The sequence below is a fragment of the Orycteropus afer genome, unplaced genomic scaffold, assembly GCF_000298275.1.
Source record: "Orycteropus afer afer isolate SDZICR_OR568_19922 unplaced genomic scaffold, OryAfe1.0 scaffold00036, whole genome shotgun sequence".
NCBI classification, from domain to species: domain Eukaryota; kingdom Metazoa; phylum Chordata; class Mammalia; order Tubulidentata; family Orycteropodidae; genus Orycteropus; species Orycteropus afer.
Genome location: NW_006921623.1, coordinates 440,871 through 463,353, shown reverse-complemented (window position 1 = coordinate 463,353; position 22,483 = coordinate 440,871). Strand labels below are relative to the sequence as shown.

Below are 22,483 nucleotides of genomic sequence, written 5' to 3'. Positions count from 1 at the left end.
GTTTCTAAGGAGCATTCTGGCTGCACTTCCTTGAGGACAGATTCAACAGCACAATTCAAAGGCATCAACTCTCCTTCAGTCTTCCTTATACATTGTCCAGCTTTCACATGTATATGAGACTACTGAAAACACCATGGCTTGGGTTAGGTACATCTTAGTTTTCAAAGTGACATCTTTGTTCTTCAACACTTTAAAGAAGTCTTTTGTAACACGTCCGTCCAGTGCAATACAACCTCTGATTTCTTGACTGTTGTTTCCATGGGTGTTGATTGTGGATCCAAAAGTAAAATGAAATTCCTAACAATTTCAATCTTTTCTCCATTTATTGTGATGTTGCTTATTTGTCCAGTTGTGAGGATTTTTGTTTTCTTTATGTTGAGGTGTAATCCATACTGAAGATTGTAGTCTTTGATGTTCTTCAGTAAGTGTTTCGAGTCTTCTTCACTTTCAGCAAACACTGTTGTGTCATCTGCATATTGCAGATTATTAATGATTTTTCCTGCAATTCTGATGCTGCATTCTTGTTCATATAGTCCAGTTTATCAGATTATTTGCTCAGCATACAGATTGAATAAGTGTAGTAAAAGAATACAACCCTGATGCACACCCTTCCTGATTTTAATCCATGCAGTATTCCCTGGTTCTGTTCAGACAACAGACTCTTGGTCTATGTATAGGTTCCTCATGAGCACAAATAAGTGTTCGAGAATTCTCATTCTTCATAATGTTATCCATAATTTGTTATGATCCATGCAGTCAAATGCCTTTGCATAATCAATAAAGCACAGGCAGACATCTTTCTGATATTCTTTACTTTCAGCGAAGATCTATCTAACATCAGCAGTGATATCCCTCATTCCACATCTTCTTCTGAATCCAGCTTGAATTTCTGGAAGTTCCCTGTCAATATACAACCATTTTTTAATTATCTTCAGTAAAATTTTACTTGAGTATGATATTACTGATATTGTTTAATAAGTTCCACATCCTGTTGCATCACTTTTCTTTCAAATGGCACAAATATCAATCTCTTCTAGTCAGTTGCCTAGGTAGCTGTCCTCTAAATTTCCTGGTATAAATGAGTAAGCACCTTCTGCACTGCATCCATATTTGTTGAAACATCTCAATGGATATTCCATCAATTCCTGGAGCATTGTTTTTCACCAATTCCTTCAGTGCAGTTTGGATGCCTTCCTTCAATACCATTGGTTCTTGATCATATGTTACCTCCTGAAATGACTGAACATCAACCAGTTCTTTTTGGTACAATGATTATGTATATTCCCTCCATCTTCTTTTGATTCTTCCTGCATCATTCAATATTTTGTACATTTGTTGTTGCTTTTGTGTGCCATTGCGTTGGACCCAACTCATAGTGACCCCCCCTTAGGTTTCTGATGCAGTATCACTACTGAAGTAGATTGCCCCATCTTCCTTCTGAGGAGTGGCTGGTGGGTTTGAACCACCAGCCTTCTGGTTAGCAGTCATCATGCACTACGCTACCGGAGCTCCCATTTTGTCCATAGAATCCTTCAATATTGAAATTCAAGGCTTGAATTTTTTCTTCAGTTCTTTCAGCTTGAGAAATGCCAAGTGTATTCTTCCCTTTTGGTTTTCTAATTCCAAGTCTTTGCACATTTCATTATCATACTTTACTTTGTCTTTGTGAGGCACCCTTTGAAATCTTCGGTTCAGCTCTTTTATTCCAACATTTCTTCCATTTGCTTTAGCTACTCTCTGTTCAAGAACAAGTTTCAGAGTCTCTTCTGACATACAATTTGGTCTTTTCTTCTTTTCCTGTCTTTTTAATGACCTTTTGTTTTCTTCATGTATAATGTTCTTGATGTCATCCCACAACTTGTCTGGTCTTTGGTAATTGGTGTTCAGTCCAACAATTATATTCTTCAGATGGTCTCTAAATTCAGGTGGGATATACTCAAGGTCATATTTCAGCTCTCATGGACTTGTTTTGATTGTCTTCAGCTTTAAGTTGAACTTGCATATGAGCAATTGCTGGTCTGTTCCACAATCAGCTCCTGGCCTTGTTTTGACTGATAGTGAGTTTCTCCATCGCCTCTTTCCACTGTAGTTGATTTGATTCCTGTGTATTCTGTCTGGCAAAGTCCGCATGCATAGTCACTATTTATATTGTTGAAAAAAGGTATTTGCAATGAATAAGTCACTGGTCTAGCAAAATTCTATCATGCAATCTCTGGCATCATTTCTACCACCAAGGCCATGTTTTCCACCAATGCTTCTTCTTTGTTTCCAACTTCACATTTCAATCACCATTAATTATTAATACATCTTGATTGCATGTTTGGTCAATTTCAGACTGCAGAAGTGGGTAAAAATCTTCACCCTCTTCATCTTTTGCTTCAATGGTTGGTGCATAAATTGGAATAATAATCATTTTAACTGGTGCTCCTTGTAGGCTGTAGATATTATTCTATCACTGAAAGCATTGCACTTCAGCATAAATCTTGAAATGTTCTTTTTCACGATGAATGAGATGCTGTTCCTCTCCAATTTGTCATTCCCAGTGTAGTAGATCATATGATTGTCTGATTCAAAATGGCCAATACCAGTTTGTTTCAGCTCACCAGTGCCTATGATATTGATTTTTATGCCTTCTATTTCATTTTTTACAACTTCCAATTTTCCTAGATTCATACTTCGTGCATTCTATGTTCTGATTTGTAATGGACGTTTGCAGCTTTTTCTTCCCATTTTGAGTCATGCCCCATCAGCAAATGGAGGTCTTGAAAATTTTGCACCATCAGTAAGGTCGACTCTACTTTGAAGAGACAGCTCTACCCCAATAGTGTTTTGAGTGCCTTTGACTCCCAAACCTGAGGGACTCATCTTCCAGCACTATATCAGACAATGTTTCACTGCTCTTCGTAAATTTTTCCAGTAATATATGAGACAGTGTTTCACTGCTATTCAGAAGGTTTTTAGTGACCAATATTTTCAGAAATGGATGGTTCTGTCCTTCTTCCTAGTCTATCTTAGTCTGGAAGCTCCACTGAAAACTGTCCACCATGGCTGACCCTGCTGTTACTTGAAATACTGGTGGCTTAGTCTTCAGCCTCATAGCAACATGCAAGCCACCACAGTACAACAAGCTGACAGATGATAGCCATATGTTATAAGGTCTCTCAAATCTGTCTGGTGAGAATATAACACTATTCCAAGTTCTGTGTGAGCTTCAGAAATTGTTCTATCCACCTTTTTCTGAGAATCCTTCCCCCTAGATTTGGGTCATTTCCTCTCACACATTGGAGATCAATATCTAGTCAAAGACTCAAGAGATACCTCTGTCTTTCTCTATGTAGCTTCCTCCTCTTCAATGCACTGCTCTGCAAGTTCTAGCACCTTGGTGTCTCTCAATCCCAATCACTCAAGTCAATGAGTCCATCTGACTCTATTTGGCTTCTACCACCACCACCACCAACAACAACAACAACAATAACAACACACACACACACACACATACACAAATACATACACCAACTTGTGGCCTATAAGGTGCATCCAGGCAGTAAACTGAGGAGATTGTAGAGCTCATTTCATTTGTTTCCCTTTCCTCAAGGATCACAGTGCTACACTAATTATTTTCCAACATCTGAAAGACACTGCCTCATATATGTTGTCCAGTTTTCTAGTTATTTAAGGTAGCAAGATAAATCTGGTACAATTTGCTTCCTTGTGACTGAAACTAGAAGTGTTATTGATGAACAACCTATTTTTGTAAATTTTAATAAAGCCTAATTTTTCATTTTTTCTTTTATGGTTATTGATTTCTGGATCCTATTTAAGAAATCTTTATCTACCTTTGAGTCTCAAAAATATTTTTCTATGTTTGCTTTTTGAAACTTTTACAGTTTTTCCTGCTATATTTAATTCTATGATCCAGCTCTAGTTATACATGTATATATATAGAGAGAGATTTGGGAGTTGAATTTTGTTTTGTTTTGTTTTTCATAAAAATATACAGTTGTTTCAGCACCAATTATTGGAAATATTTTCTTTTCTCCATAGAATTGCTTTGACACCTCTATTCAAAATCAATTAATTGTGTGAATGGAAGTCTATTTCTAGAATCTCTATTCTACTTCATTGATCTATTTGTCTATACTTATGCCAATACAATACTCTTTTGATTGTTGTGGCTTTATAGTAAGTCTTAAAGCAATCTGGCATAAATTTTTCAGGTTTTTTTTTTTTTTTTTTTTTCCAGGATTATTTTTGTCCTTGCACTTCCATATGAACTTTGGGATGAACCTGTAAAATGCTAACAAAAATCTCTCTGGGCTTATGATTGGAATTACATTAAATCTATATATTAATTTGGCAAAAAAAAAATTCATTTTATCAATATTGAATCTTCTGATTCATAAATATGGTACATCTCTCTATGTATTTAAGCCTTCTTTAATTTCATTCAGAAATGCTTTGCTATTTTCAGTGCACAATTCTTACTTATTTTTTGTGAAATATCTTTCTTAGTATGTTGTTATTTTTAATGTTATTGTAGTAGGAAATTTTCATTTTCCAATTGTTTTCTGCCATGTAGAAATACAATTTGTATTTGTATATTGACCTTGTATCATATAACCTTGTTAAATTCACTTATTTGTCCCAGTAAGGCTTTTTTTTTTTTTTGTCAGCATAAACTATCATGTCATCTGTATACATATATGCTTTTTAATTCTTCCTTTCCAGTGTTTATGCCTTTTATTTCTTTTTCTTGCCTTGTTGCAGTGGTTGTAATCTCCAATACAATGTTATATGTCGTTGTTGTTGTTGTTGTTGTGTGCCGTCAAGTTGGACCCGACTCATAGTGACACCTCCTTGGGTTTCCGAGGCACTATCACTATGGAAGTAGATTGCCCCATCTTCCTTCCAAGGAGTGGCTGGTGGGTTTGAACCACCAGCTTTCTGGTTAGCAGTCAAGTGTCTTAGCTACTATGCTACCAGAGACATCCTTGCTTTTTTTATCTTATGAAGAGCATGTTCAGTCTTTCACCAGTAAGGATGGTGTTAGATGATGTAGAATATTCATAGATGTCTTTTATCAGATTGACAAGGGCCCTTGTTTCTCAGTGTTCTAAGAATTTTTTAAAAATCATGAATGGATGGAATTTTGTCAGATGCTTTATATACATTTATTGAGATAATTATATTCATTTTTCCTTTATTATGTAAATGTGTCAGATTACCATAATTTATTTACAAATGTTAAATAGATAAATCTAATTTAGTCTGATATATTATTCTTTTTATACACATTGTTAGATTCAATTGTGAACATTTTGTTAGAGATTTTTGTATGCATGTTTATGAGAGATATTGGTCTATAATTTTCTTTTTCTTATGTTGTCTTTGTCAAATTGTGGTCTCAGGGTTATGTTAGACCAAGAATAAAGTTGAAAAGTATTCCTTCTTACTACATTTTTCTGAAAGATTTTGTGTAGTTGGTATTATTTCTTTCCTAAATGTTCAGTGTACTCACCAGTGAAACCTGGAATTCCCTTTATGAGAAGTTTTTTGTATAACAAATTCAAATTATTGAATAGGTTTAAGACTATGTAGATCTTCTATTTCATTTTGTGTTTGTTTTGCAGGTTGTGTTTTTCAAGGAATTTTTCCATCTATGGTCTAATTTACAGGCAAAATTTTTTCATAATATTCCTTTATTTTCCTTTTGATGTTCTTTCTATAGGATCTATAGTGGTATTACTTTTACCATCCCAGATATTGGTAATTGGTATTTTTTTAATGTCTTTTACTTGATCAGACTTGCTAGAGGGATATCAAGTTTATTATAATTTAAAGTTTTTTGTTTCACTTGTTCTTTCTATCATTTTTTTTCTATTTTATTAATTCTGCTCTTATCTATAATCAGAAAATATACTCTATAGGAGCTCTGGTAGCATAGTGCCTAAGGCATTTGACTGCTAACCAGAAGGCTGGTGGTACATAACAACAACATCAACAACTCTATAATATTTCAGTTTTCTGAAATGTACTGAGACTCGTTATTTGGCCTAATATATGATCTAGTTTGGTGAATGTTTCATGTGCACTTGGGGAAAAAAAAATGTGTACTCAGCAGGTGTTATATGTAATAATCCATAAAAGTCAATTCAGTCAAAGGTACTGATAATGTCATTCAGATCTTCAATATTCTAACTGAATTTTAGTCCACTTGCTCTATCAGTTACTGAAGTGTTAAAATATACGACTATGATTGTGAATTTGTATATTTCTCTATTTAGTCCCATTGGTTTCTGCTTCATGTATTTAAAAAAAAAAATACTGTTATTTGGGTTAAAGTTTACAGAGGAAATTCATTTTCCATACAGCAGTTCGCATACACACTGTCTCATGATACTGACTGCAATTTCCTGCAATGTAACAGCTGTCTTCCCTCTTCCTTCCCGTAGTTACCTCTTCCCTGTGTCCTTTCCTCCCATGCACTCCTGCCCCCCAAGTTGTCTCCCTGTATATACACAGCCCTTCTATTCTTCCATGATTGTTCTCTCCAAGGAGTGTATCTATCTAATGTGAATGTTCAGCTCTTATGCCTGTCTTTTGTTTGGCTGGAAGCCACAGGAGTATGTTCAATTCCAGACCTGAAGGACAGCTAGGGACCATAGTCTCAGGAGTTTTCTACCAAGCTCTATCAGACCAGCAAACCTGGTCCTTTTTTTTTTTTAATTAATGATTTTGAGTTTTGTTCCACATTGTTCTCCCACTCTATCCAGGATCTCCTATATAGGTACCCCTCCGAGTAGATAACAGTGGTAGCTGGGCACCATCTAGTTCTTCTGGTCTCATAGTCATATAGGCTGATGATTGCATGGTATACCAGTCCCTTGGACTAATTGTTTCTCTGCATCTTTAGTTTTCTTCATTCTTCTTTGCTCTGTATGAGGAGAGACCCATCATTGCATCTAGATGTCCACTTGCAAGCTTTTAAGATCCCAGTCACTACTCACCAAAGTAGGATGTGGAACAATGTTTATGTGTAGTATGTTATGCCAAGTGAGCTTGATGTCCCCTGCTTCATGGTCCCAAGTCCACAGGTGCAACTACTCACTCCACCGGGGTAGCTGCAAGTACTGACTGCAATCTTGCCCTTGTCAGCTCTACTGTATATCTGGACATTTTTACAGAACAAATACACTTATAGAAACATTGTCTGCCAACCCTATACATGGTCATGGGCACACGCCCCCCTGCATAGACATACCTAATAGTTCAGCCTGTCCACCCATCTACCCACCTGTAGATCAATGTTTGCCATCACTGACAATGCAATACTGTTGCTTCATGTATTTTGAAGCTCTGTTATTAAGTCTGTGTTATTATTGTTAGCTGCTGTGCAGTTGACTCCTGACTCATGGTGAACCCAAGCACAACAAAATCAGAACAATGTGATCCATAGGATTTTCATTGGCTGATTTTTTGGATGTAAATTGCCACCAGGCATTTCTTACTAGTGTGTCTTAATCTAGAAACTCCACTGAAGACTGTTCAGCATCATGTTATTGTTGTTATGTGCTGTCAAGTCAGACCTGACTCATAGAGACCCCTCCTTGGGTTTCTGAGGTGATATCACTATGAAAGTAGAGTGCCCAACCTTCTTTCTGAGGAGTGGCTGGTGGGTTTGAACCACCACCTTTCTGGTTCGCAGTCAAGTGCCTTAGGCACTATGCTACCAGAGCTCCTGTTCATCATCGTAGCAGTATGTAAGCCTCCACTGACAGATTAGTGATAGCTGTACTTGAGGTGCATGGTAAGGAATTGAACCCAGGTCTCCCACATGGAAACCCCATAGAACCAGCACAGTTTCCTATAGGTGTGCCTTCTTAATGTTCTGACCTTCTACATTGGCTGTGGGCATGTTGATGGTGGTTATGTTCACAGCTTATCAATAATGAGGCTAATCTGAGCAGAGCCTTAAGGTCTACACACATTTGATGTGGGGGAAGGGGTGTGGGGAGGAAAGGGGGTTTTCAGGGCCTCAGTGACTTCACCAAAAAGCCAAGGCTTGAAGTGGCCGTGGAGACAAAGGAAGAGCTGTATTAAGGTCTGAATCCCACACATGTGTGATTCATTAGATTTTGCGTTTGCATAACCCTGCCCAATCCCATCCTGAACTTCTCATAAGCCTCCTGATTGCTCCCCTCAATGACTGTAGCTCACTCCAGTTTTACCATCTACACTGCAGCCAATGGGATCTTTCTGAAACATTAATTTGATCTTGCCACAACCTCCCTTTTCATCCCCCCAACCTCCATGCCACCCCTGCCCAATTTAAACCCTTCAATGGTTTCCCATGACTTTCAGGATAAAGACCCAAGCCCTTAAGATAGCCCAAAGTCCTGCTTAATCAGGCCCTGACCATCTTATCCTCAGAGTTTAGCACACAGCAGTGCTTATTGAATGAGTGAATGGTCTTGGACCAGTCACTTAACAGCTCTGAATGGCATCCTAGTAGCTCCTTAGTTTAAGATGCAGAGCAAATGAGTCAAATCACATGAAATTACTTCCTAAAGCTATAAAGCACTTGACCAGTTGTCCTTGTCACTGAAGTGAAATATGGGGAGAATGTTGTTATTTGCCGTTGAGTCGGCCCCGACTCATAGCGACCCCTTCTTGGGTTTCCAAGGCAGTATCACTACCGAGGAGTGGCTGGTGGGTTTGAACCGCCAGCCTTCTGGTTAGCAGTCAAGTGCCTTAGGCACTATGCTACCAGAGCTCCTATGGGGAGAATACAGGGCTGAATTAAAGCACGTGAGGGCATAAAACACTGATAATCTGTGGTGTCCCCTCCTCTGTTTACTCACATATTTGAACAAGATATATGATGTATACGAGAGCTCTGGTAGCATAGTGGCTAAGACACTTGCCTGCTAACCAGAAGGCTGGCGGTTCAAACCCACCAGCCACTCCTCGGAATGAAGGTTGGGCAATCCTATTTCCGTAGTGATACTGCCTCAGAAACCCAAGGAGGGGTCGCTATGAGTCGGGTTTGACTCGACGGCACATAACAACAACAATATGATGTATACACACGTGTGTGTGTGTGTGTTCACTATCTATGATGTCTCTTCTTTTCAAATTTGACTGTATTAACCATTGAATGCAAAATGGTGTATGCCATTTTACCAGCATGAGATGAACTGGATTATAGAATTATTAGTGGATGGAAGGTACTAGATTTTTACTATAACACATTTTTTACCAAAAGGATATACCACATATTTGACAACAAAGAAAATGAGTCAGTGGACTTAGGTGTTTCAATAATCAATGTAAAATTCTGTTTATTGATCTCCTACAATGAAAAATTCACTTTCACCAATTTTACTTTAAACAGCACATACTTCACTTTTGATGCTTGTTTCTTAATAAATGTTATAATTATAAATGAACAAATGAAAAGATGTAATAAAAGAAAATTTAATGATCAGAAAACAAATATTACAACAAATTACTATATTTTATTTTTAGATAGATCTTTTATCTCTAACACATTATAATTAAAAACATTTCTTTCTAGTCTTTGCTCTTACAAATTCTTCAATGATATTGTCACAATTAAGCTGCTGAACACTTCTACTTCCATACACAATAAGGATAATGAATCAAGTGTTTCTTGAATCATTGTTGTATGCTGAGGGCTTTTGAGTCTCTTTAAGGACAAAAATGAGGGTTCTATTGTACAGCTTGTGATTGTTAAAGTTAGGAATATACATAAAGCAGTTTCAACATTGAGAAAGAGGCATTGTATTTTACCTTCTATTATGGAATAATAATGTCTACGTAAGGAAAATTTGTCTTTCCTGAATCTGTAAACTTAACTCTCAGGTAGAAATGGAATTGTCAGACTTTTTCGAAAAGGTTTTTATTTAAGTCATAGAGATAAGCCTGCACTACTGTCTTGGATGACTTCATGCATTATTCATCAGGAATATCTCTATTGTTTAAGAAGGAAAATCTATTTGAAAGAACTTCGTACATTTTCACCTTTTCATGTAAGATTCAAGTGTGTTAATGATGCTGTGGTATGTGGTTACTGGCACTCCAGAATACTTCTGGAGTATTTCACCATTTATCCGTTTCTTTCTAATGCTTCTGCAATGGTGATAATCAGTATTTGGCAGTATTTGTTTTGTTGTGTTTTCAAAATCTTCTCTTAAATTATGTAAATACTCTGTTGATGATTGGTGGAGCTCTGTGTATGTCTTTAAATTTACTTCTTAATCTTGTCTTGACTGATGAAAATGCTGTAACATATTATTCTGCATAACCAACGTAAATACATACTCTCATGTTTACTTTTGGTTGGTGATGTTTTCAGCTTCTCGTCTGGTATCTCATTTTTGTGTCTTATCTTCAGCAATATTTTCTAAGACATCTAGAATCTGAGTGGATGATGCAAGTATTGCATCCCTTGCTAAATCATGCACTTCCCAATGTGTACTAGAAAGAAATTTTAATACTTCATATGTCTATATATGATGAGTAGAGGTGGCAAAAAATGTGTAGAGTAACTGAACAGTAGAAAAAAAAAACTTCTGGACAATAATCTACTGCACTACATTCTACAGATTAAGTGAATGTGCAGCACATGGTATGAAAATGGTATATTCATTATGTTCTAAAATGTTCTGTTGCATGTGTTTATAACACCCTGATGTATTAGCAACATTGTCATAGGACTGATCTCTGCATTTAGAAAATCAATTTTGCAAACTTCACATGAATAGTGAAATTCTTGATTTGTAATTTCCTCACCAGTATGACTTTTCTATCTGTTGGAGATATGCATCTCAAAACAATATTTAGCTCATCTCTGTGAGATAAATTAGGAGTGTAATGTACAGACAAACTGAAATATTGAATTATATTTACTTCACTGAAAATAGTTGATCAAACTTTATCACTTATTAAGTTTATTAATTCTTCACATGTTGTTTTAGATATATACGATGGGTTGCCCTTTCCTGTGCTACCATATTTTGAAATGGGACCTGCCAAAAATGAATCAAAGAGAGCAATGAGTTCAAGTAAACCCAAAAAAAAAATCTGTTTTCATTTATTCCTTGAAAAGATAGTCCACATTCAGCGACAGTTATAATGACAAAAACAACCTATTGCAAAATGCCTCTTCCAACACTGGCATTCTTCATTAATTTACATTTCCAGTTCATGAATTAAACCAAAACCATATCTTCAGTTTACATATGGCAACACACTATATCTGTGAATTGAACTGTTTTCATGTTTATCTATCACATTCAAGTTGCGCCAATCACTAAACTCATCTGAAATACATTGAGAATTAAATGATTTAGGACTGAATAATTTGCAAATATATATATATATACAGTGCCAACTGATGGAGATTATAGTAATCACTCCCTCATATAATTTTCACCATTAGTTTTGCATGCTGGAAATATATTCTGGCTGTAGAACCATGTTTGTTTACCATCCAGAAATTTTCAACATGAATTTTCAAATGATCCACTGTGATGTTGACAATCACTTGGCCCTCTTTCAATTAAATAATTTATATCATTAAAAGAAAAATTATTTCACAAAACAGGATCTGTATTTCTATTATTTATGGGGTCTGTAGATGCAACAATTTCAGATTTTAAAGTAGTTTCACTTTCTAAACCATTATTAATTTGTTTACTACAGTAAAGAATAGATGAAGACTTTGGAACAAATCCTGTTATATTCATATTACTCACTGTCATCAAGTGGTTCCAACTCATAGAGACCCCTCCTTGGGTTTCCAAGGCAGTGTCTCTATGAAGTAGATTGCCCAGTCTTCCTTCTGAGGAGTGGCTGGTCTAATGTTACTAATACATGATTAGTATATTTGCAGCCATTAAACTCAAATATTCAACCAAAGAAGACTCTTATGATTTACTACATTTTAAAAAGGAAGTTCACTTTGGAATTATCTTTAGGAATTCATAAATCCTTTTCTTTTTGTCTTCTGCAAGCTTTCATTTTTGTACTGCACTTAGTTGTTGCCATTTCATTTTACCTGGATATAAAATTATGTCACTTTTTAAACTAGGTTCTACCATAGCAAATAAATTTGAATAGCTGAAATAAATAAAAATTATTAAACAAGTAAAATTTATCAAATAAAATTTACATTTGAATTTGGACATTAACACAATAATTTATATTTGAAAATTAGCAAGTTAAAAAAATTGATTTGGAACATGTAATTTTGTTCTTCAGGTCTGATATAATCAAAAGAAATAGTACTTACCAGGCAGTCAGAAATAATGTCATCCATTTGTCATATGATGTACAAAAGGCAGGCCCTTCACAGATCTCCAGGAGGGTTTTTTGTCTTGAAGTAACACTTAAAAACTTGTGCGCTCAATTTCTATCCTTCGATGTTGCATCTTCATAGTTCAGTGGACTATTGTTGACACCCAATGTGGGGAGAGAGCAATCACCAAAATCATGATACAAATATAAGGATATGCTTAATCTGAAGACACCTTTTGGTTTGCTTTGCACAGGACAGGACCAGATACATCACAGATGACTTGATTTTAGGCCCATTTTTATACTGTCAGAGAGAGAGAACTGAATGTGATGCCATTAGATTTTGTAGACCTGATCAGTCTGAAATGAAAATGTAATTGTTATCACCTACAAAACTTATAAAATGTACATTTTATTTCTTTGTGGAATTGTTTAACTCCCATATTCGGGAATACATACATAATTAATGTAACAATAGCACTACTTCTCAATGAGCACGTTTGTTTTGTGAACTATAAAATCACAATCAATTTCTTAAAGGAAAGTCAGTCTGAAGGAAAGTACATTTATATGATTTTTATTATGTAAATATTCATTTAATTTATTTCTTCAAGGAATTGTTTAATTTCCTTAAATGGAGATATATAAATATTCTGATAAACTATAAATGTAATGTTCTGATAAACTCCTTATTTTCTTGCTTGGAAGATGTTTCGGTTACCTAGCGCTGCTCTAACAGAAAAACACCACAAATAGGATGGCTTTAACAAACAGGAGTTTATTCTTACAATTTTGGGAGGCTAGAGACATGTGACTGTTAACCAGAAGGCTGGTGGTTCAAACCCACCAGCCACTCCTCAGAAGGAAGATGGGGCAATCTACTTCCATAGTGATACCACCTCGGAAACCCAAGGAGGGGTCACTATGAGTCAGGTCCAATTCGACGGTACATAACAACAACGACGGAAATCCGAGTTCAAAGTGCCAGACTCTAGTGGCTGGGAGAAAGCCCTTCAACCTTGGGCTTCAGCTCTGCCTCTGTGCTCCCTGCCCACTGAAGCTGGAGGCTTTTCTTCACTCAGGCAGCTGCTGGCTGCTGAGGCTGACAAACCCAAGGTCTACAAGTAAAAACACACAGTTCCCATATTACCAAACAACATGGCAGACCACTAATTCAAGTCCAGAAAACATCCCAAGATCGACAGAGAATGGCAGGCTGCCGAACAATGACTTGGCTACATGTAGGGTTCAAGCATGCCAAAAAGCTGGAGACCTTCCTCAAAGCTGCTTCTTATATATGAGAAGCAGCCCACATCCCTAAAGCAGCTACTCAGCTGCTACAGTAGATTCCACTATGAAGTTAATTACCACTCCTGCCATGGGGAATAACCACATCCAGCTGCTCAGTCACTCAAAACCTGGCCTAGCCAAGTTGACAAATAACCTTAACTACCATGAAGATAAATTTAGAAACACATTCATGTTGCAAAGCAGAAAAATATTTTGTATGATAAATAAATATAGAATTTTGCATGCTCCTGATGTGCCTAATACCTTGTTTATTAGCATATATAGAGTAATACCAAGCACTATGCCCTGTACAACATAGAATTTAAAAAATCACTTAATATATAAATACAACTTTTCATGTTAAATAAATATTAATATTTCCAGTATTTTGGGAACACTTGCTATGTTAGCTTTGTATTAGATTAGTACCCATGTCACTATAATATTAAATGTGTTCTAGATTGTGTCTACATTTAAGTCAAACATAATAATTTCTGTAAACATAAATGATTTATGGTTACAAAATTTAGGACATAACTGTATATAAAGCTATATACTTAAAAAGTATATTGACTGAATTCATTGCAATGGTTGACTTATTCAAGTTCCCTCACTTTTAAGCACCTGGGACTGGAATTCCCATTGGTTGTTTACCAGGACATGTTCAAGGACATACCCCATGTTTGTATCATGTAAAAAGCACTGCTGCACTTCCTGGCTGGAGTTGCTAGATCAGCAGATGTGGATGTATAAGACAGGTCTCTCAAAATGGATCAGAGACCTGTTATCTATTGAAATAATCTGTCCTTGCCCAGTAACCACTCATGTTGGATCCAGCTGCATATCGGATAAATGTACCAAGAGTTAGACTTAACAGCCCACCCCCACCTCTTGTTTATGAGAAAGAAATACTCCCAAGAGACCTGCCAAGTTAAGGAGTTTCAATTACACAGGAGGGGACTTAGGAGACAGATGTGAGTGAATGTGAAGTGGTAGGGGCCTCCAGAGCATAAACAGCCTTGGGCATGGGTACCCTCATGACCTTGAGTGAACTTATTTTTCAACTGGCACATTTCTCATGCACTGGAGCTAGTATCAAGGAGTTCTGGTGGTGTAGTGTCTAAGGCATTTGACTGCGAACCAGAAGGTTGGTGGTTCAAACCCACCAGCCACTCCGCAGAGACAAGACTGGGCAATCTAACTCCCTAAAGATTTACCCCCTCGGAAACCCAAAGGGGGTCACTATGAGTTGGAATCAACTGGATGGCAGTGAGTTTGGTGGGTTTATTTTTTTTTTTTTAGAACTGGTATCAATTTCATTTAGTGCCGTGCCAGTTCTCTTTGACTGCAATGCTCACTTTTCCCATGTTCTGTCGTCTTGGCATCTGTGAATCTTACTTTGGACAACTGATGCCCATGTTTCGTTGATGCTATTGGGACATCCCTGGAAGAATAGAAGTGAAAGAGCTGGCAGAGCACCAGTGCGGAAGAGCGTGCGCTCCCAAGTGGCAATACTGGGCCAGCGCGGTGGAGGAGGCTGCAGCCGGGGTGGGACCGGCGGGAAGCAAGCAACACAAAGGCTCTCAGCTCTCCTCCCAGGCCTGCCCTGGCTTGCTCCACTTGAAGGTTGTTCCCAGCCATCACAAAGGCCTGTCTCGTGCCCGAAACCGGTATGGGCTTTATGCCTGCCCTCATAAAGCCGAGGAATAGGGACCTGGGTTTGGAGATTGGTGAGCGTCTGGAGGGTCACAGGAGCCTGAGCTCCAGAAGGTTGTGTGCCATGTTGGAGTGAAGGACCAACCAGAGCAAGGAGGCAGAGAGCTGTTCTGAAATGCATGTCCAGCCAGTCATCAGAAGGATGAAAGCCATTCTCGATCTACAGTGATGTGCAGCTAGTGTTCCCGCATGGCTGCCTGGTGCTGGGCTCAGTTCCAAGCCCTGTACATTGACTATCATGCTCTCTAGGTCTGGGTCTGGGTCCCTGTCTTGGGCCCTTACTCTCATGGAAGGCAGGCACCATGTGATATTAAGTCCTTTCCTATCCCTCACACCAACCACTACCTGGCACCATACACTCAGTCAAGGCTTGATGGGTGACCACAGGAGCTCACAGAATACTCACAAGTACCTTCAGAGGTGGGCATGTGTTATTTCCACTTTAGATGAGGAAACTTGGAACCTGGAGAGGCAACCTGCCTAGCATCACACTGGTAGTCAGTGAGCAGGTTCAAGGGGGTTCATGGGATGAACTGAGCTTCTCACAGAGGATTCTCTGAGCTTTATGGGCTTTAAATAGCCAGCTCGAGGGTGGGGAGCCTGCCCAACAAAGAGGCCTAACCGCTACCCACCCACAGAGTATCAGAGCAATCCAATCAAGGTGTGGGCTTCTCTGTGCCTGGGCACTTGTATGCAGTAGTTGTAGCAGCTGTTAAAGTAGCTGAACTCCTGGTGCCTGGAAGGGCTACTCTGAGTCAGGGCTTCCCAGCCTTTTTCCCAGCATGGAGTACTGGAAAGTGGTAATATGTGGCACACTGAAGTGAAATGATAATATCTATGGCTGTTTCAGCCCCAGGCTACAGCTGGGGGAGGAGGCAGCAGACGTCCCAGGACCCCTGGCCACCATCTGGAGGATGGAAGGGGAACTCTGTCTTGATGACACACCTGTAATCTTGGCACAAGGTACCACGCCCATAGATGGGAACTCTGCTCTGGGGGAGGTGGGACGGTATGATCTCTCTCACCAAAAGTGCTCAAATTCACAAAGGTGGCCCCAGCAACACTGCTTTCCCTTCCTCAAAGCCTGTCCCCATCTCCTAAGGCACCAAGCCCACTCTGCCCACAAAAGTTGATGCTGACCCTGGAACCCCCTTTCTCTGCCCCACCTCTCCCTCCATTGGCCCTATAACCCCAATTGTCCTATCCCTGACACAGGCCATAGGGTGTAGTGGTGATGAGTATGGGCTGTGGAGTGTGGGTGCTGGGTTCAAATCCTACCTCAATTGTTTTCTAACTGTGTGACCTTAGGTAAGTTACTTAAGTTTTCTGTGTTGCAGTTTCTCCTCTGTAAAATGGAAAAGATGGTATCATCTTCCTCATCAGGTTGTTGTGAGGGAGAATGGATGCACCACTACTGGCACAAGGGAGATTCACAATGAATATTGGTTCAAACCCCCGACCTTTTTGGGTAGCTGCCAAATGCCTTAACCACTACACCACCAGACCTCCTTTTATGCATGTCAGGCCCTGAGAAATGCACTTGACCCTCAACCTGCAGCAACCATATGAAGTATCCCATTTAACAATGAGAAAGCTGAAGCTCAGAGAGGTGGTGTAACTTGGCTGGCCAGGTCACACGGCTAGTAAGTGGGAGAGCTAGAATATGGGCAGTTTCAGAGTTTGAAAGAGGCATTGGGATATCTACCTCCCAGAGCTGTCATGAAGAGTAGATGAGCTCTTATGTGGAAAGTCCCTGCCTAACACGGGTAGGAAATCATATAAGGCTTAATCTCTGTTGGGATGGTGCCTAAGGCATTTGACTAACCAGAAGGTTGGCAGTTCAAATTCACCAGGAAGACTGGGAAATCTGCTTCTGTGAAGATTTACCACCTTGGAAACCCAAAGGGGCTCACTATGAGTTGAAATCGACTTGGTGGCAGTGAGTTTGGTTTCTTTTGTTTATTTGTTTTCTCTTAGGGAGGCAACCTGTGGTTCCTCACTCTCACCACAGGGTGTCTCCACGCCCCTACTCAACCAAGCACCTGCTATCTTTGACTCAGCTCTTCCAAGGGTCTGGCATAGACCACTCCTGCTGCTTATTAGTGCATTTCCTCCTGTTTTGTCCTTGGGGGAGGCAGGCCCCTACTCCTGGCAAACTAGAGGGCTGTCACTCACACACACACACACACACACCAGCCTTGCTGTGTTGAGCTTAGTGGCATGGAGCTGTGATCCTATGGACACCTCGGTGGCCTCTTCTCTGACTCAAATTTCCCTGCCACCTTCAGTCTCATCAGGAGGCTCAAGCAGTGCCTCTGTCACTGAGATTTGTCGTGAAGTGAGCGTTGAGGAAATCCTGCATCCTCTGTAGTATATATAGCCTTGAAGGGGCACCTATCTCTTGCTCCAGAACCCACCCACAGCCTGACACAGTAATGGCAGCCTCTGGATGGCTTCCTGCTCTCCATGACCTCCATTCTCATGACCTTCTCTCTCTGAGGGTAATGGCAATAGGCATAATTATCTCCTTTTGGAAGATTAAATGAGACTATGTAAGTGAAAAACATTTTGTGAATTCTATTGCAATATAAATGTTGGTTGCCAAGATAGAGAACCAGAAAGGTTAAATGAGTTGCCCAAAGCCACACAGCAAGTCACACACTGGGTGGGGGGAGGGGCACCAGGAGAGGAGCCCAGTTCTCCTGGTCCTAACCTAGTGATACTCTTATGAAGTCACACTTGGCATTGGGATGGCCTTCTCTGAGTGAACTTACTCAGGGGCTGAAGGGTAATAGAGCAGAGATCCTGGGGAGGGAGAGGAAGCCGGGAATCAAGGAGTTAAGGAGGCCTGGAGCCAGGATGGTTGAAGGCTTTTAACAGACCAGTAGGAAAGAAGGAGGCCTGGGAGGGGTCTGACTTTGATTAGGTCACCAGGCCATCTGGAGAATCAGACTTGAGATTGGTTAGTTTTATGGGGGGCAGATGGCACAGGTTATAAGGGCTTTAATGGGACAGAGGGTTCTCCCTACAGTGCCTCTGATAGGGGTCAGTATAGAGCATCTCTTCCCTAGTAGTCTAAAACAACCTCCATCTGCTCCAGCCACTGTTGTGTTTCCTGACTGACGAGTCAGGAAGAGTACACCATTGCCCAAAGGAAAGAGATCCTCTCTACAGGAGCCATGTCAGGACAGTGGTCCCAGCCTGAAGCAGCACATCAGGGATGACCACACTGGCCCAGAGAATCATAAACAGATAGCCAGTTGAGCCTGGTCATGTCCCATCCTAGCTCACCCCAGAAAAGACTGCAGGATCTTGGGTAGTCATCAGATCCTACCCCTGGATGGTGAGAGTCTTGGAGAATCTTTCCAAACCTTTCAACAGAGTCCCAAGGCCACATAGCTGCTTGACCTCAAGGCTGAAGCACTAGCCCCCTGACTCTTGAACATGGGCCTTTTCATAACCACACTCCATCCCAAAGCCTCTCTGGGTCTAAGTTTCCTCATCTAACCAACACCTGACCAACAACAGCTGACATGGAAAGAAATGTGGCTGCGAAAGACTGTGGAAAGTTACAACCACAACCCCAATGATTGCAGCATTACTGAAATTTGGTGAGCAGAGCTGGGAAGCCCGTGCAGTTCCCTAGGAGCAACTGGCAGCTCTGCTGTGCGCAGGAACCCAGCTTGACACCCATCGTTCTCATAGTCCCTCTTCAGTCCATTGGTGCTCAGGGAATGCAACCCCATTTCGTAGTGTTCCAAGCAAGCATCATTAGGACAGGGGATCATTCTGCAAAAAACCAACCACAACTTTACTTCATGCATCCCAAAGTCAGACAGATGATTTTTTAATCATCCTCTGGGAGGATTGTCCCCACTATTGCATTGCAATTGTATTCCTGCATGAGGCAGTAGAAGTGGGGGAAGAGAAACCATTGACAATCCATTCTCCAACCCTAATTCCTTCCCTTTTGGATATAATCTTGGCAAGTCAGAAAACAACCTGGACAATGTCTACCAAATTTAAGATGCATATCTCTGGCCAGAAACTCTTCTCGAAATTTGTCCTTCAGTTCTATTTGCACAGATGTGTATGTGTAAGGCTATCCATTGCAGCTTTGTAATAACAAAAGACTGACCAAATCCATTGCCATCAAGTCAAGTCTAATTCATAGCGACCCTGTAGGACAGAGTAGAACTCCCCCATAGGATTTCCAAGGCTGTGATCTTTACTAAACAAACTGTCTCATCTTTCTCCTGCGGAGCTGCTGGTGGGTTCCAACCACTGATCTTTCAGTTACAGTCAAACACTTCACCACTGTGCCACCAGGGCTTCTGTAACAAGACACTAAAAACACCCTAAATGTCTATCGTTAAGTGATGTGGTAAATAAATGACAGTACAGCCACACTATACAATACCAGGCAAAGAATGCAGTAGATTGCTTGTGTAGTTATAGAAAGATCTACATTGTTAAGAGTAAGTCATATATGGAGCAGTGTGTGTAATATGTTCCTGTTTATGACACATAAAGGAACATAAGAAAGAGGCATATAAAATTTCTGAGCAATACACAAAAAGCTGTTAACAGTAGTTACCTTTAGGTTGGGAAACAGTACAGGGGGACTAACTTGTTATTGTATTTTTATTTAGCATGGTGGCTATGAGTAAGAATCGACTTGATGACACACAATAACAATACACACACTATTTTTTCAGTTAAATGGACAAAAAAAAAAAAGTCAGTCTAGAAAAGTAACTGCTTGGGCTCAGCCACATTTCTCAACTCCGTCTACCTTCCAGCTTCCAAAGTCTTACCCTGCTCTCCTACAACCTAGCTCTGACCCACTCTAGCCTATACACTTCAGTTTCCAACATAGCTTTAGCCTCTGAAGGCAGATCCTCTTTATTCTGTGAGGAGCAAGGTTACCTTTCATGCCCAGCTGTGAGAAGACTCACCCATCTCTGTGCAGGGATCTCAAATTCTTGGAAGAAAAGGTCACCCCAGGTGGGAGCCCTGTGAGCAAGCCAACGGGTTTGGTTTCCTATTAAATGTGTGGAAGGAATGGCAGTTAAACATCAAACTTCAAAGAGTCTAGGATTTTCAGAACTCCCTTTTTGGAAACATCCAGCTTTTATTGGAGGTGTTGGACATTAATGAGGGCTCTGGATCTTTCCCAACCTAGAGAGAACATTCTCCTCTCCTCTCCACCCTACTTGGTCCAGCAACCAGTGACTCTCCGTTAACAAATCAAGAGAGTTCCAGGGATATCCCTGTCCCACTCTCTATCCTTCCTTCTCTTCACTTCACTTCTAGAAGAAGGTGTGGAAGCTGAAAAGATCCAAGGAGAGGATATGGAAACCCCAGGGAAGGGCTGGGAAGCAGGTTCAGACAGAGGCACAGGTGGCCAGCCTTGCCTCCCTGCTCCTTTGGAAAAGGTTTCTTGGCAAAGAATTAGGAATTATGGATCCTGCCCTGTGCCAGTTGGGATCAAACCCTCAACATACAATTGCTCCCACTGGGAAATGATCATGCTGTCAGATATTTTGAGATACTTAAATGGAAGGAGTTGTGGGAACTCGATTTTGTCCAACTATGTAGTTACAAATGAGACTTTTTTTTTTTTTAGCACATTTTTAATGCTGGTTTCATCTGCCAACCTTAGATGTACCTAGTGAGCTTGAAAGATCAATAGCATGTTCAAAAAAGAGGGGCATCTTCTGATACACCTGGAGCAAGGGAAGCATTCAAAGATATTTGTGGGATGCATATATGTGCTGTTGTGTGCATGAATGAATGGATGCCACTGTTTCACCCTTATCTTTATTTACAACATGAATTTAGACTAGACATTAGGAATTAGACATTAAATTAGATTAGACATTAGAAAATACTTCTGTTCGTTAGACATTGGAATCCCTGAAAAACTATACTGTGTATTCTTCTTCTTTTTTTTTTTTTAATGATAGGGAGGGGGGAGGGTCTTCTGGGAAAAACTGGAAAACCTGCTAGACAAATTCTAGAAGAGCTGTAATGCTTATACCATGTATTCGTAAAGGGAAGAAACCTTGTCTTATTCATCTTTCAATAAATGATGGATGGATGGATGGATGGGTTGGTGGGTGGGTATTTTACATATATTCTACATATATTCTTATATGTAGTATCATGATCCTGGAGATATAGGGGAATAGTAATATAATTATGTATCAAAGTTCAGTCAGTCCTATATTACCATAAACAAACAAACAAACAAAAATCACTGCTGTAAAGTAGATTTTGACTCATAGTGACCCTACAGGATAGAGTAGAACTGCCCCCCTAGAGTTTCCAAAGCTGCAAATCTTTATGGAAGCAGATGCCACATCTTTCTCCCACACAGTAGCTAGTGGGTTCCAACCACAACTTTTGTTTAGCAACTAAGCGCTTAAACACTGTGTCACCAGGAATGCTTTGTATTACCATATGGCCTAGCAATTCCACTCCTGGTATATGCCTCACAGATTTGAAACCAAGGATTCATACAGATACTTGCACACCAGTGTTCACTGTAGCACTATTCACTATTCACAACAGCCTAAAGGAAGAAACATCAACAGATATTTGGCTAAACAAACATAGTACACACACACAGTAGAATATTACTCAATCATAAAGGGAAATGAAGTTTTGACACATGCTGTGGCACAAATAAACATTGAAAACATTATACTAAGTGAAAGAAGTCAGATACAAAAAGATAAATATTATATGATCATTTGTATATGAAATATACAGAATAGGCAAATGGTTAGAGACCAAAATTTATTAGTGGTTACCAGGGGCAGTGAAGAGAGGGAGAGTTATTGTTTAAGCGGTACTGAGTTTCTACAAAGTTTGATGAAAAAATTTGAAGACAGATAGTGAGGGATGATGGTTGCATAACAGGGTGAACATAATTAATGTCACTGACTTATACAAATTAAAAAATGGCAAAATGGCAAATATTTATTATACAGATTTTTTTATAATAATTAGAAAAAAAAGGTCAGATAGTCCTTTCTGAGGCAGTCTAGACAAAATAAGTTACCAGGTCTGTTTGTAATCCAAGTATCTACCACTAGACTGAGTGTTCAGGAATATTTGTATCTAGACCCTGGGCCAGATGGAGTACACA

At 39.5% G+C, this 22,483-nt stretch overlaps 1 non-coding gene across 1 annotated transcript; it reads right to left on the bottom strand.

The window, feature by feature from the left end:
* Window positions 1-21,304: 21,304 nt before the first annotated feature.
* LOC122149627 lies at window positions 21,305-21,366 on the bottom strand. Its single transcript, XR_006163243.1, has one exon. It is a non-coding gene; the product is annotated as a U7 small nuclear RNA (small nuclear RNA).
* Between the last annotated feature and the right edge of the window lie 1,117 nt (window positions 21,367-22,483).